The sequence below is a fragment of the Melopsittacus undulatus genome, chromosome 11 (genome assembly GCF_012275295.1).
Source record: "Melopsittacus undulatus isolate bMelUnd1 chromosome 11, bMelUnd1.mat.Z, whole genome shotgun sequence".
NCBI lineage: Eukaryota > Metazoa > Chordata > Aves > Psittaciformes > Psittaculidae > Melopsittacus > Melopsittacus undulatus.
Window position 1 is genome coordinate 5435778 of NC_047537.1, and position 14848 is coordinate 5450625.

The following is a 14848-nucleotide window of genomic DNA, read 5'->3' on the forward strand; positions in this document are numbered from 1 at the left end:
AATCCCGGGGCTCAGCATCCTGGGCTCAGCATCCTGGGGGTCAGCATCCCATGGCTCAGCATCCTGGGCTCAGCATCCCGGGCTCAGAATCCTGGGGCTCAGCATCCCAGGCTCAGCATCCTGGGATCAGCATCCCGGGCTCAGCATCCCGGGCTCAGCATCCCAGGGCTCAGCATCCCAAGCTCAGCATCCCGGGCTCAGCATCCCGGGCTCAGCATCTCAAGGTGATGAGGTCCTGGTGCTTGTGTCAGCTCCAAAGCTGCTCCCCAAGGAGGTTTCACCCACCCCGTTGCATGTAATGGAGACATCAGTGGGAGAAAAGGGAGCCCCCCCCCCCGCTTTCACCCTTTGCCCCCCATCCATAACCATTTCCTATCCCAGGGATTGGGGTCAGGGTGTCCTGAGGCCATTTCCACCTCCTGATAATGTGGCCATGGTGGAGAACAGCGGGAAGTGAGGCAGCTTTTGTTGCCTGGAAAGGTTCTGCACATCCCTGGCTGCAGCCATTGGAGAAGCTGGACCAGCACTGGCAGCCTGGCCCTGCAGGGCAAGGGACAGCAAGGGAGCTGTGAGGCTGGGCAAATGGTTTCTGCCCATCCCAGGGACACTTCCACAGCTTCCACAGTAAGAAAGGTATTTATTTCCTTGTTGTGATGCAGGAACAGGGACATTTCAAACAACCCTATTATCCTCCAAACAACACCAGAGAGATGCTTTGCTCCATGGTAAAGCTGGGGTTTGGTTTCCAGTGGGTTCATTTGGAGCCTCACCTTTGATTTAATTGAGGTGTTCCCTTTGCACAGAGCAAGGGATTCACTGGCAGTGATGGAGGTTTGAGGCTGGCACTGATCTTTGGTCACATTCGGGTTGTTGGAGCCTTTATAGGGGTTTTATCCACCGACTTTTTACCCCCCAAAACAACAACCTGAAATGAGCCCTCCATGGGGTGCAATTGAAGTGGCCAGGGGCACAGCCAGCTCTTACCTCCTGCTTCCCCATCAGCACCCCAGGACCCCAAAGATGGGTGTCCCTGGTGAGAACGGGGGTCCTGGCCCCTTCCCCAGGCCTGGACAAAAGCCTGGGAACAAAAGCCTGTGGGATGTAGGAGGCATCTCCCAGCTGGGGGGTATTTGTTTAGCCCATGGGAGGTGGAGAGAGGAAAGGAAACTGCATTTCAAAGTGAAGCCTTTGTAGCCCCCCAGTGCCCTCAGTGTGGCCTCATAGCCCTGGGTCCCCTCCGGGAGGGAAAAAGAGGAGATGGGAAGTTAAGAAAAGGCAAATCCAGCCTAGAGGAGGGAGCAGATCCCTGTGGGAGTGTTCCCCCCAGCTCAGCCTGTCTCTGGGTGGGTTAAGCTGAGGATGCCCCAGCTCCAGGGCCTGACTGCTGGGCTGAGTGAGCTTGGGAACCCACGTGTTCCTCCCCATCCCTCTCCATCCTCACACTTACACTGGGTTGATGTTCTAAGGGAGGATGTTATCCTGGTGCTGGATCAAAACCTGCTCCTGGCCCCTTCCTGGAGCAGAGCTGTGGGCACACAGGTCCCCTCAGAGGCACCAAAAGAGGTTGGCAGAAGCCTGCCAGGCAAAGCCCATCCCTCATGGACCTGTCCAGGCTTCCCACCCAGGTGCCACCAGCACTGGGAGGGCTCTGACCCAGGCTGCTTCTGCAGGTCCCTTTCTCAAGTCCATCACCCAAAGCTGGGCACATCCCTGCATGGACAAACCCTGGGTACCTCCAGCCCTGCCTCTGACACCAGCCTGTGGGCCCCCAGGACCACATGAGGGCTCCCGGGGCTGTTTTGGTGTTTCACAGCCCTGAAGTACCCATTTCCCCCCCACCAGGCAGGGAGGTGCAGCAGAAACAGCCCCTGGTATCTTCTCATGAGAAGCAGCTTCCCAGTTTGTCCCTGGGCACAATCCCAGTGAGCTCCCTCACCCCAGCACTGGCACAGGCAGGCGCTGTGTGAACAAGCCAGCACTGCCCCCGAACCCCCTCAACAAAGCTGGGATGTGGCTCCCAACCCCTGACAGAGCAGAGCTTTGCACTCCATGGGCTCTGCTTAGGGATGAAGGGGTAGGCACTGCACTGACCCCATCCAGAGGCTCTCCTGCTTCCCACTTCCCTCCGGCACGCTGGCGGAAGCCGAGCCCACGCCGGCAGCGGCGGCTGGGCAGATGGGAAGACCAAATGATGGCTTTGCAGGGGGCCTGGATTTGTTTGAGCCATCGCAGTCTCAGTGAGTGACTTCGAATAACGGATCCACTTGAGAAAATCACCATCTGCTCCTGGACAATCCACAACCAGAGGAAAAGGTGAAATAAATCCAGTGACTGCATTATCTGCCCGTCCCCGGCTCCAGCAGCAGGGTCAGGCTTTGTGCAGCGTCCTGAAAGTGAGTTGGGAATGAGAGGATGGTTTGGGATGAGCAGGAAGCAAGGAAGAGGGGAAGCGTTGGATGCTGCGCCTGCGGCAGGGCTCTCCCCGCATCCCGGGTTTGGTGAATTTGGCAGGAAGACAGAATCTCACCAGATCTGTTATTTTTTTCCCCCATCTCTGAATTTCAAGTGCCTCCTGCTTCCAGCTGGGCTGGAAATACCACAAAAACAGATGCTACAATGCTGCACATCGAGTGCTTCGAACCTGGGGAGAAATCAGACATGAGAAACACAGGCAGGGTTTGCAGCACCAGCCCCATCAGCCGAGCTGGGGATGAGCCTGAGGGTGGTTGGAAGGGTCCTTGCACCCATCAATAGGCTCCGCAGCTCCAGAAATCAAACCCCTCATCCTCAGCCAAAACCCATCCCAGGGGTGGATGAAGTGCCCCCTGCATCTTTGCTCGGCCATGCCTGTGAGCACAGAACCCCCCTCCTTGCTTAGATGGCTGATGTTTATCCATTTGCAATTAGAAGGGGGATAAATCCTGCCCCAAAGTCACAGCACCTTCCTGCAGGGATCCCTGGTGCTCCCAAGAGGACTTTGCTGGGGAGAAAAAGCCTCAGCACTTGGTCCTGTGGGGTGGGAGGGGTTGGGGTGGAACCGAACTGGATGGGACCATTTTCAGTGGCCTTTCACTCCTGGCAAGCCCAAAGCAAGAGTGCAGCGGTGCTGGACACCAGTGCTGCCCTGCACTCCTCCGGCACCAAAGGGAGCCTGTTGCATGGGTTAAAGCAACGACTGGGTTTCTTCAACCCTATTCTCCTCACTGGGCTTTACCTGTGCACCAGAGTGTGTTTGGCACCTGGAGAACAGCACCCAAGCTGGCACCACCAACGGCCTTGGCCAATGCATCCACTGGGGATGCAGCCCTTGGGTCTTTTGAGCTCTGACTCAGCCCAGAGAGAAGCTGCCAAGCTCTACACACTGAGCCCTAGTGTGCTGCGAGGAGCTGCTGTGGCCCCAAGGACATGAGCCAGGGATAAACCCTTCCCGAGGGGCAGCAGCTCCCACCACTGGTGTGGATGTGCTGGTGGGCCCAAAGCTGGGCACAAATGCAGGAGAAGCCCCCTCTGAGATCTTTGCTGCCCGGGGGGAGATAAAAGCTCCCATTTGGATTCTACAGCAGGCAGAAGGTTGGCACAGTGATGCCTCGAAGTGCTGCCACCATGCTCAAGGCAAGAGGAACATGATGGTGACCCAATGGTGTGGGGCATAGCCCTAACCACAGTGTCATAGGGAGCCCCTGGGCAGGGTGGTTGGAACTAGATGATCTTAAGGTCCTTTCCAACCCTAACTATTCTATGAATCTATGGGGGACCCTGTTCAATGTCCTGGGGAGCACCACGACCACACATGTGTCCTATGTGCCAGCACAGCATCCCTGAGCATCCCAGCGGTCAATGGGCACGATGCCTCAGTCCATGTCTTGGCATGGTTGCCATTGCTCTACCCAACCAATCCCGTTCTCTTGGTCCCCAACTGGCTTCACACCGAGCAGCGAGGGCACCTCCCGCTTGGCACGTTGAGCGGAGGGGCACGATCCCAGCGGTCAGGAGGAGGATGAGGCTGTGGAAGCGGGCGGGATGAAGGGCAGGAGCGCGCCGCTGCAGCGCGATGGAGAGGGAAGGCGATGGAGAGGGAGCAGGAATGTGTTGCCCAGGATGTGTGCTTCGCTGTCAGCCGGCTCTGATTAACGGGCTGCCTTCCAGCTCCGCGCCGGCTGCGTTCCTGGCAGGAGCGGAGCCCCCCGGCTTCCTGCCGTAGGAGCGGCTCGCTGAAAGGTTACATTTGCACAATGTGCCGCTGGAAAAGCGGAGCCAGAGGTTGCAGGCGGGGGAGCCGGAGAGCGGCGGCTCCGCTCTGCCGCTGTAATGGAAAAAACCCTCGGGGGGACGCGCAGGGAAATATCAGCTTACACTGCCCCAGCACCGCCGAGCCGGGCCTGCATGGATGGCCACGGATGCTGGGGTGATGGTGGTGCGCATCCCGGAGCCCTTCGCACTGCTCTGGAGCAGCCCCATCACTGTGGGCTGCAGGGCACTGAACCCCTCCTGCGTGACACCAGGCTCCCCGGTCAGGTTTTGCACTTGCTGTAGTCAAGATCCCACTTCTCTACGGCTTGATGGGGAAAACTGAGGCTGTTGAGGGGAAATATCCCAGTCTGGCAAGGAAGAATTTCCTTCGATGGAGCTTTGCTCCGCACCGCTGTGATTTATGGGGCTTGGCACAGCCACGACTTCATCCCCCCACACACACACCTCTCATCCCCCGTCTTCCCAGTCCCACTACCCCGTAAGTTTGGGTCTGGGAATGCTATTTTGGGGTCTGGAAAGTCCAGGTTTTTGTGGGATTGTGGAGCCTGCCATAGCTGCTCCCTGCCTCACAGCATCCCCTAAAACCTCTGCTCACCTCCTCCACCATCTGCCTTGCACCAAAGCAGCTCCTCCTGAGCAGCTCAGAACCCTTCAGGGTTCCCTTCCTGCACAAGAACCTTCCTTTCACCTTAGTGCATCTCACCCTTGTCACCTTCTTGCCCCCAGCCACAGAGGGGGGCTCAGGGCAGCAGGGGCAGCACCCACCCTCACCCCAGGGTGCTGGAGCCAGCTCGCTCTGCCTTGCAGGAGCCGACATTCTCCTTTTTGTCTCCCTTGTTTCCTTGGTTTCAAGGTTTTTCTTCCTCAGCGAGCCCCTCACTAAAGGAAAACAAACAAACGAGGGAGGATGCCCAATTCGGGGTGCTCAGAGGGGACCACAGCTGCCCCTGCAGGCTCTTGGGACCCAATGGTCTTGCCCTGGATCCTTGGGTTTGCCCCAAAGCTTTTAAATCTCACCCTCACCATATGCAGCAGCCACTCAGACTCCAAACCTGACCAGATCCCATTGCTCAGCATCACCCATCCCAGTCCCTGCAGTGCTGGGGTGTGAGTCTTCCCTCTCTGTTGTCCCCGGCTTCCCTCTGTGTCTGTTTTCATTAGGATTTGGAGATAAGCTTCCAAATAAAGGCAGTGTTTTTAACCACTCTGCCTTATCAGCCAGCATCCAACAGCATTCCTTATCTACCCAGCAGGGCTTGGAAGATGCTGGGAGGGAAAGGAGACCCCAAATATCCAGACCTCTCTTTGTTTAAGATGCAAACCAGTCCTGCAGCCTGTGGCATGGCTCCGGAAGGTACTGATGGCTTTAGGAAACTACTTCTACCATTAGTGGCTCTTGCCCAGGGACAGCAGTGTTAATACGAGCACATGTGTGGATACAACCCCAGGACCAGCTCAGCACACCTGGATTTTATTCCTGGTTCTGCTGCTGGCCCAGGGATGACCTTCAGTGCGTTGCTTCCCTTCCCTATGCCTGCATTTCCGCTTGCTCTCCCACTGTCAGTCCTTTCCAAGCCCAGCAATGCTCTGCCCAGTGAGATACTCCCCAGTCCAAGGAGACTCCATCCAACTTCACATCACCCCCTCCAAAGGTGTGCAAACAGCAGCAGCTCTGAGCATTGGCAGGTCCTACCTCCTCTGAGTGCTCACCAGAGCCCCCCCACCATCGAGCCCCATCCCCATCCCATGGCTTGATTTTACTCTATGTGTGTGTGTGTGTGTACAAAGGCTTGAATATAGGAACCAGCTGCCGGCAGCTTCCAGCCCCCAAACTGCTCCTCGCATGGGCCTCGCCATAGGGGTGTCCCCTGGGATGGGGTTGGAGCCAGTCTCATTCTCTTCCTCTATGTCTTGGGGCCTATGCTTGGGAGAAGTCCTGGAGGAGAAGCATAAGGGAGTAACATCAATGATGGCAGCAAACTTTCCCCCTAAAACACCCAGCTGCTTGGAGGCAGCAAACCAAGCAGAACACCCCAGGTCTGCCCTCTGCAATGAGATTAACCAAAACTTGGCATTCTTTGTTGGGCTCTACAGGAAAAGGACCTTTTGCACAGGGATCATAGGTCAACAGAAGTCCAGGGTTGAGCTAGAAATGATCTGTAAAAGAAGCTCTTCTACTGCTGCCCAAAGAGCTCCCATCCCACATAGGGTCCCCAATAGGGATCAGCTCCATTAGAGACACATCACTGGTGGTGGAGGAGCACTCCTGCCTAGGTGGCATGGAGCTATTTCCACCCCTCACTACCTGTCTCTCAGTGCACAGGATGCAGATGCTGCTCTGGGATGCGAGTAAGGAAGGCAGGAGGCCATGAGCATCCTGTCATGCTCCAGCCCTGCCATGCTCCCTCCCTGCACACAGCAGAAGGTGCTGGGGGTTGGCTGGAGGGGTGTCATGGGGAGAATACAGCCCTCCCTGCCCTGGGGAAGGAGGGGGTGGTGGTGCAGGCTGGCAGGACCCACCTCCATAGCAAATCCAGTCATGGAAGCACCACAGGAACCCGGGACTGGGGACAGCAGCGAGCAACGTGTCCCATGTTATTGCCTCCAGTGCGGAGCAGATGTTTAGAAGAGCCTGGCTCCCAGAAACCTCCACTGTAAGCCTCGTTGCCAGAGCATGTGAAGAATCCCAATGCTGAAGCACAGCCAAGACACCCAGCTCTTTGGGGAAGCAGCATCTACAGATGCAGGCAGCACAGTGGCTTTTGGGGACAAGTGTGTCACGCTGGGAGCTGTTGGGTCCTCTGGTCCCCATCCTGCACTCACTGCCTTCCTTGAGCCAGAGCCTGTCTCAAGGATGAGGTTGTTTTCCTGCTCTTCTCCCACACAAGGTCTCCAACCAGACCAAAAACCCCTTTGAGTCCACTGAGCCTTCGCTTGTGGACAGCAGAGATCTGGCTGATTGCATGGGGTTGGATTTCTTCCTCCCTTCCAGCTGTTAAATTGCATTATAGACAGTTAAAAATACATCACATACTTTCCTAATGTGACTTTTCCGTGGTAAGCAAGCAGCACGGCAGCATCGAGATGCTGGAGGTCACAGAGAGCTGCTCACTCGTGCCCAAGGATGGCCAAGTGAGTGGCTTTGCTGGCTTCCAAATGTGTGGCCCTAAATTTGGGTCCTACAGAAGGGAACTGAGTGGTCCCATAGCAGCTCTGGCCTTGGCAGCCTGACCCTCAGGCTCACGGCCTCTCTTTTGCCTCAGTTTCCTCCTTTGTAAAAGCATTTATGGTGTGTTCTCTGCAATGGGATCTCACATTAACCAGCACTTGGCATTCTCTGTTGGGCTTTACAGAAAAAGGGTCTTTAGCACAGGGATCAGAGGTCAATAGAAGTCCAGGGGTGAGCTAGAAATGAGCTGTTAACAGCATTACAGCAGCAAGGCCTAATTCCTGAGTGAAATGCCAGTGGGACACGGCCTGGCCAGAGCCCACAGCAGGCACGGGGCAGTGCCAGGGTGGCTGAGCTCAGCCTAAGGCAGCAGCATTGCTGCAGCCCGTGTGTGAGCTCAGATTGATCTCCCCTCCTCGCAGCACAGCAAGGGTGGGTGGGTGGGAAAACCATCTCCTTTTGGTTTGCTCCAGCACCGGAAGGAGCAAGCTACATCCCCAAGGATGCGGTCCCTCATGGCTGTGGGGAAGGCAAGGGGAGAGCAAAGGCGATCTCCCCTTCATTCCTAGTGCTGGGAAGGTGTTTGCATCAGCCCCCTTCATCCCAGCCAGGCTGCATCAACCAAGACCAACCCCAACAGACACCAACCCAACCTCTCATAGGACTGATGCCACAGCCCCAGCATGGGGTTGGGCTGCAGAGAGGAGCCCAGCACCCCAAAGCAGCCAGGGCACCCTGGATCCCAGTGAGGAGCTGGATGGGGAGGAGAGCCTGCGAGAGGGCAAGGAAGGAGTTAACTTCCCAGCACTGCCAGCCCCCCTCCTGCTTCTCCGCTAACTTTGGGAGGAAGGGAATAGCATAAAGGTAAGAGTGGAGGAAGGAGAGAGGAGACAGATGAGAGAAGGAGCAAGCGAGGGAGAAGGGGGAGCGGGAGAGAGGAACAGACGGCAGAGAGGGAGAGCGTGGGGGGGAAGATGCTGACGCTTCTCCTCCATCTCTGCGAGAGGCAGATAGAGGGGAGCAAGGGGAGAGAAAAAAAAGAAGGCAGCAAAGACCAAGGGAACATGGGAGAGGGAGAAGGAAGGAGCCCGAGCGAGGGAGCATGTGTGAAAGTCGCAGTGAGAGAAGGGGCCTCTTTGATTCCCCTGCCTCATACCAGACAGTGTCTAGACTGCAGCAATTATTGTCAGCTCAGAACACCCAGGCATTGCCATTTCAGCTGAAAGGGAGCTTAACAAAGAGCGAGGAAGAAAAAAACCTACCCTGCCGGCACAGAGCTGGTCTCCCTCCAGCACAAGGGGCTCTTCGGAGGCTCCTCCATCACCCCAGCCCCGGGTGTCCTCACAGTGATGGGGAGCAAAGAGTTTGCTTGGAGCAAGGTGGCCACAGTGTGTGAGCAGTTCCCGGCCCAGCCTTGGGTCCTTGGCTGGTTTTGGGGTGCACCCGCTGAGCTCAGCTCTCCCTGCAAGCCCAGGTTATGGGGTGCAGGGCTGGGGAGGTGCCTGGTGGAGGGGGAGCTTCCCCATCAGGCTGTGAGTGCCCATGGAGCTGCTCCCCAGGCCAGTGGCAGATGGTCAGACAGACACCTCAGCATCACCAGAGCCTGGGGGATGAACACACTTCCTCTGGGCAACAGGGATGTAGCCCAGAGAGCTGGGGACCTTCTCCTGCTTGGGGACCCTGATGCTGCTCCGGCAGCAATCCAGCTCCCTTGGGGGTCAGGAAATGACGGGAGCTCACTCATGCAAAATCACAGCGATAAAATCATCCCTCCTCTCCTCCATCCTGTTTCCTCACCACCACCGGGGCAGTTACCCCTTCCCCTCTCAAGCCCTTTGCCCTCTAAGGGGCTTTTGTGCCTTTGGAGGTCTGGGATGCGGCCGAGCCTCACAGGAGGGAATTAATGCCCAGAGCTGGCAGAGAGTCAGGAATTCCTGCCATCCGCTGGAAACACCACCCCGTGCCCACCCCGGCTCTGGTGAGAGCCAGCTCCAAATACCTTGGAGGGGAAGAGGTCAGGAGGAGAGCTTGTGTGCCCTGTCTCTGCCATACCCAGGGTTTTGGGGTTGGCGATGATGCCACCCCACTGTCTGTGGGGCTGTCGTGACAATGAGCCCCATTGGGCTTATCCCCAGCATCACCCATCTTCAACCTTAGGGTGCAAAGAGCAGCAGGGCCAAGTGACCTTCCCCACTGGTGGATGGCATCAGAGACAGGCCCCACAGAGGCTCAGGACCAGTCTGCTGGGAAAGGCAATGATCCCTGCAGATGCCAGAGCTCAGCTCAGGTTTAATTAGCACTTTTAATGCTTGGAAAGGAGGCACCAGGGGATACTCGATGGGTTGGACACGTTTTCCTCACTAGTGATCCGGGATGCCAACAGGGAAGTTCCCCAGTTCCAGCTTGGTCAGCATTGCCATGGGGTCTAAGACGTAGCAAATACCCTTGGTAAACCCCACTTGGACCCCTCAGAGCAGGGGTACCTCTGTCAAAAGGGGGTTTTGTACAAAAGCCACACAGTTGGCATCTTCTGCCAGTGTGGGATATAGTTTGAGAGGTGCTGAGCCCACACTAGCTCAGCTGAGCTGTTTGTCCTTGCACACTGTCTGTCTTTGGGGAACAACATCCTCTTTGGCCAGGTCTGATCATGTCTGCTAACCCAAGGACTCCTCCCTTGGGTACAAGGCACTGATGTTGCTGTGCGGATGAAATCAGCCCCACTCAGGATGGCAACAGAAGTCCCACAAAGGACCAGGATGGCAAAACCTGCCTGGGGAGGGACTCGTCCCCTTGGTTTACCTTGGTTGGCCATGGTGTGTCTGCAGAGACAATGCTGTTTCCTGGTAAGGGTCACATCTCCCATCAGCATCCTGCTGCAGCAGTGCTCTCAGCTCCCATGACCATGGTGCGGAGCTCCTTCACATGCTGCTGCAGGGGCATCACTTCTGCATCTCAGGGATGGGGTCTCCATCTCCAGCAAGGCCCTGCACCCAGGGCTTGCAGTGCTCCAGCCATGGAGGATGCTGAGCTTCCAACAAGTGTGGGTGCTGCAGAGAAATAAAACACATCAAGTCCCCGGTAAGAGCAGTGACAGGTCCTCACATTGCGAGTGTGGGACATAAAAGTGTTTGAACTTCACAGGGAACTTCTGGCCAGCCTGCCCTGACTCGGGACCATGAGGGGGACCTGCAACATGACAAAGCTGGAGGGCCTGGGGAAGTGTTTCCCCAAAGATCTGCCAACTTCAGGGCTTCCAACTCCCACTCCAGGGCTTTGTAGCACAGACCAAACAGCCATGGAATGCAATGGGACTGCCACTGTGGCCTCCCTGAAGTTCTCTGATGCTGCTCACCAAAGCACAGTGAGGCAGGGCAAGGAGGACCTTGTCTTCTCCATGATACCTCCAGTGTCCCTCCCTCGCCTGTGTTTCAAAGCAACTTGTGCCCCTGTGAGACCCAACCCTGCAAAGACCACCAAAGCCTCCCACGTGTGCCCATTGTCAGGCCCCTTCTGTGTTCCCCAGCTCTCTGAACCAGCCGCGGTCCCAAGCTCCCAAGCAGGGATGCAGGAAGCCACAGCCGCCGGTGTACGTGCCCTGTTTGTGTGCGAGGGAAACCGGCCGCATCCTGCTCCCCGAGCACGCAGACATGTGCGGGGAGAGGATGGAGCTGGTGAAGGCGCAGGGGCAGCCGGGACGCTGCGGGCACAGCCAGACCTGGCCCCGCTGCATCCCGTCCCTGCGGCCGCACCGGGACCACTCGGGGCCCCACGGAGCATCCCCGCACCGAGGGACCCTTCCTCCCCTTCCCAGCCCTCTGCAAATGCCAACTGCCTGTTTCCCGGTTCCTGCAGATTTACCCCCTCCTCCCCCCCACTCCCCCCTCCCTTTTCCTTCCTTTCTTCTTCCTGGGTTAAAAATAATCAAGTTTCTGGGAAGCGCAGCCCCTGCTGCGCCTGCCTCCCTGCACTCGCGCCCCGGAGAATAGCTCCGCTCCCGGCTCTGCTCCGGCCCCTCCTCGCTGCTCTCTCCTTCCTCCTCCCCACCCCCTACAGGGATCTGACTAATATGCTCGGGCTCTGCTTGCCAGCTCAGCTGGAAAGGAATTTAACCATTGCCTGGCCTGGAGGGAGCGAGTGGAGAGACCGGACGTTCCACCCCCAGGGAGAGCAGAGACCCTTCCTCCATCAGCCGGCACCCCTGGGCTGGGTCCCTGTGCAGCCGTGCTCCCTTGGGTGCTGGGGAGGGTGATGGAGGAGGAAGGATGCATGGTGCCAGCACCCCATGGTGAGTGGTGGTGCCAGCACTGAGCCCCACATGGGTGCAGTAAGCCTTGTGGGCTCACTCGGAGGTGTCCTGCGGTTCCTTAGGCTAAGCGAGGTGAGATGCAGCACCCCAGGTACAGTGGTCCCCATGGGTTGGCTCATGGGAGCAACTCATCCAGCCATGGGTGCTCCCTGGGCACCCTGCAACTCATCACAGGCCTCAGTGCAGGGTGAGGGTGGAAGATGGGTACAAGATGCTGCTTGGGGGTCATGGTACTGCTCAGGGAGTGTAGTGGGACCTACAGCTCCAGCCCCACAGCCCTGAGGAGCATGGGGAGAGCCCTGGGCATGGGGAGCTGTGGCTCAGCCCTGCTGCAGTGCAGCTCTGGCAGGAGCCAGCAACCCTCTGCCGAGTGTTGGGACTCAGCTTCTCCTATATCACAGTGGGTAGGAAGCTGCAAGCAAAAGCAATGTCACACGTGGGTAACAAGCAAAAGCTTCTCTGTTCCCATGGCTAAACCCTGGTGCTAAAAGAGCTGGTGTTTGTGCAGACCCGCTGCGTGCCCCCCTCTTTGCCAGCCAGGCTCAGATTTAGCAGCACAGAAGGAGCTGGAGCCAGGGCTCAGCTTTACAGCAGGACAAGCAAAGTACAAAGCTTTGACTAAGGTTATCCCAGAAAGGCTGAGGGAGAGGTAAGAGCTGACCCCCCCCAAGGCTTCACTCACTGGTGTAATGAAGCATCTGCTCTGCCACAAACTCCCCTTGAAAGCTCCTGCAAGGCCAGGAATCCTCAGCCTAGCACCCCATAGGCACTGCTCAGCCCTGCTAACCCCCTGTGCTGGCTGGGGCACAAACCATCCCAAAGGAGGATACTACCTTCCTGGAGTCCAATGCTGGGTGAGCTGTAAGCCCAGACTGTGTGGAGATGGGTCTGGGGAAGAGGAAAGGGCACTGGGTGCAAAGCCGGGACCAGGAGAGCACAGGAAAGCTTCATCCATCCAGGGATGACCCTTTAGCTGCTGGGATGCTCCATAGAGTGGGGTCCAGCATACACCAGGGGAAGAGGTTGCACTGGCAAGAAGGAATCTGAAAGGGGAAGACGTTTCCTCTCCAAATCCTCCCTTAAATGGAAGCTCTGCTGTGAAACAGGATGGAGCTCAGTGTTTGCTGTCTCTGCAGGACCTGAGCGTGGCTCAGCCTGGGACTGCAGAGTCAGGCTGGGCTCCTGGCTCACACAGCCCCAGCTCGGCTCTCACAAGCATCCCTGCAGAGCCATTGCTCCGGGTGTGAGAGAGGAGGGGAATAAGCATCATCTCATTCCCACCTCAGCTTTCTGCCCCGGTTACAGGGCTTGAGGCAGTGGGATGGATGCACAGGGGACGTGTGAGCCCTTGTGCACCAGGAGATGCACAGCAGAGCCCCTTTGGCCCCCTCACATTATGGGATGTGAGATGGCAGGGCAGGAGCAGGACCCTGACCATCCCTTGGCAAGCAAGGACACTCTTGTTTGCTCCCCCATTGTAAATCCCCCAGTGCCTTGGAGCTCCCCCCAGCCCCACGGGCCCTGCAGCAACCTCAGGAGCCAGGAAATGCTGGGATTGAGCAACTGCAGGCAGCAGGATGAGACAGGAGCCAGCGCAAGCAGGATGTGACTCAGGGGTGAGTGGGACCTCTGCAGGGGTGTCACCAGGAAGCGGTACCTGGGGCCCATCCTGTACCCTCCCTCTCATGCTCCTCATGGCCAAGCCCCAGCTCGCCACAGGAGACAGCAGGTCCTGGCCGTGTTTCACCACCTCAATCCTCTGTTAACAGCACAGCCCCTGTGTTCTCCCTCCATCCACCACAGGGTTTTACCTTCCTGCCCTTCCCGGGGCTGTCACCCAGGGCTGTCCCTGCCACCACAGCACCCCAGCCCTGTCACCCATCTGTGTGCAAACCTGAGAATTCCCAAGGATAGGTCAGCACAGACTGGATGGCCGTGGTGGGAAGTTTGGGGTGAAGGAGGGCTCAGACACTGGGTAGACGTTCCCCTTGTCCTGCTTCACATCCGCTGCTGTAGCACTGCAGGAAAGGAGACAGAAGAGGAGGAAGGTGAAGAGAATCAAACCACCAGCAGCAAACCAACAGAAAGGTGGTGTTGCCTGTCCCCTCTGTGTGCCATGGTCCCTGATGGATTCCAGCACATCCTCACATTTCATAGCTCCAGCATGGCCAAGGAAAGCCAGCTGAACAGCCACTGCCGCAGCATCGCCTGCCTGGGAGGAGAGATCCAACCCCAGGCACAAGACATAGCACCCAATCTATTAAAAGCAAGAACAAAAGGCATTAAACCCATTAGAACCCAAAGACTGGACACAGACTCACTGGCTTTGTGGCAGCTCAGCCCCAGTTTCAGCTCACCAGGTATGAGAGCAGAGGAATTGGTACTGTGCTGATCCACCAAGTGGACCCATTTCACTGGTCCAGTGAGGTCCTGTGTGTGCTCAGAGCCCCCCATGCTGTGCAGGGCATGGGACAGCTTTGCAGAAGGGGTATGTCCCTCTCCTTTGCAGGGGAATGGCTCATGCAAGGGTCACAAAAAGCCAGTGCTCAGCAAAGGGCTTTAGCTGGGTTAGTGCTCTTCCAGCCAAGGAATTCAGTTCAATTCCCAACACCCCGGGTCATCAGCCATCCCTCCACACAAGGAATCACTTGTCCCAGATGAGGGAAAACAGAGCAACAAGGAGATGGATGCAGCAGTTGAATCCAGTAATGGCCACAGATGGATGAACTGCTTCCTTGGGCAGGACACCAGGGAGATGTGGGACTGTGGGGCACAGCCCAGGACACCCAACCCACTGCAGCCCCTGGTAGATAAGGGCATCCCCCATCCCTATGGAAAGACATATGATGGAAAAGATCCTGTTACACAAACCCTGCCCACCAGGCAACACAATCTCAAGGGCTCCAAGATGCTGCAGTTCTCCTTTTCCATTTCTCTGCACAGGCAGGTCAGCAAAGCACAAGGACACGATCCCAGGGGAGAGAAAGCTCCAAAGCTTGAATGAGGAATGAGAGTTCAGGAGTGCAGTTTAGCCTGAAGGCCAGGAGATCCTCCTGGGATACACCTCTGGACCCAGGAGGATGCAGGAGCAAACAGCCTCGTCACAGCAACTCCCTCAGACA

The 14848-nt window shown here is 57.1% G+C and overlaps 1 long non-coding RNA gene across 1 annotated transcript; it reads right to left on the reverse strand.

Annotated features, from left to right (window-relative positions):
• Positions 1 to 620: 620 nt before the first annotated feature.
• LOC115946058 (uncharacterized) lies at positions 621 to 13746 on the reverse strand. Its single transcript, XR_004550131.1, has 3 exons — positions 13621 to 13746; positions 10220 to 10467; positions 621 to 6187 (listed from the first exon to the last, which is right to left on the reverse strand). It is a non-coding gene; the product is annotated as an uncharacterized lncRNA (long non-coding RNA).
• Between the last annotated feature and the right edge of the window lie 1102 nt (positions 13747 to 14848).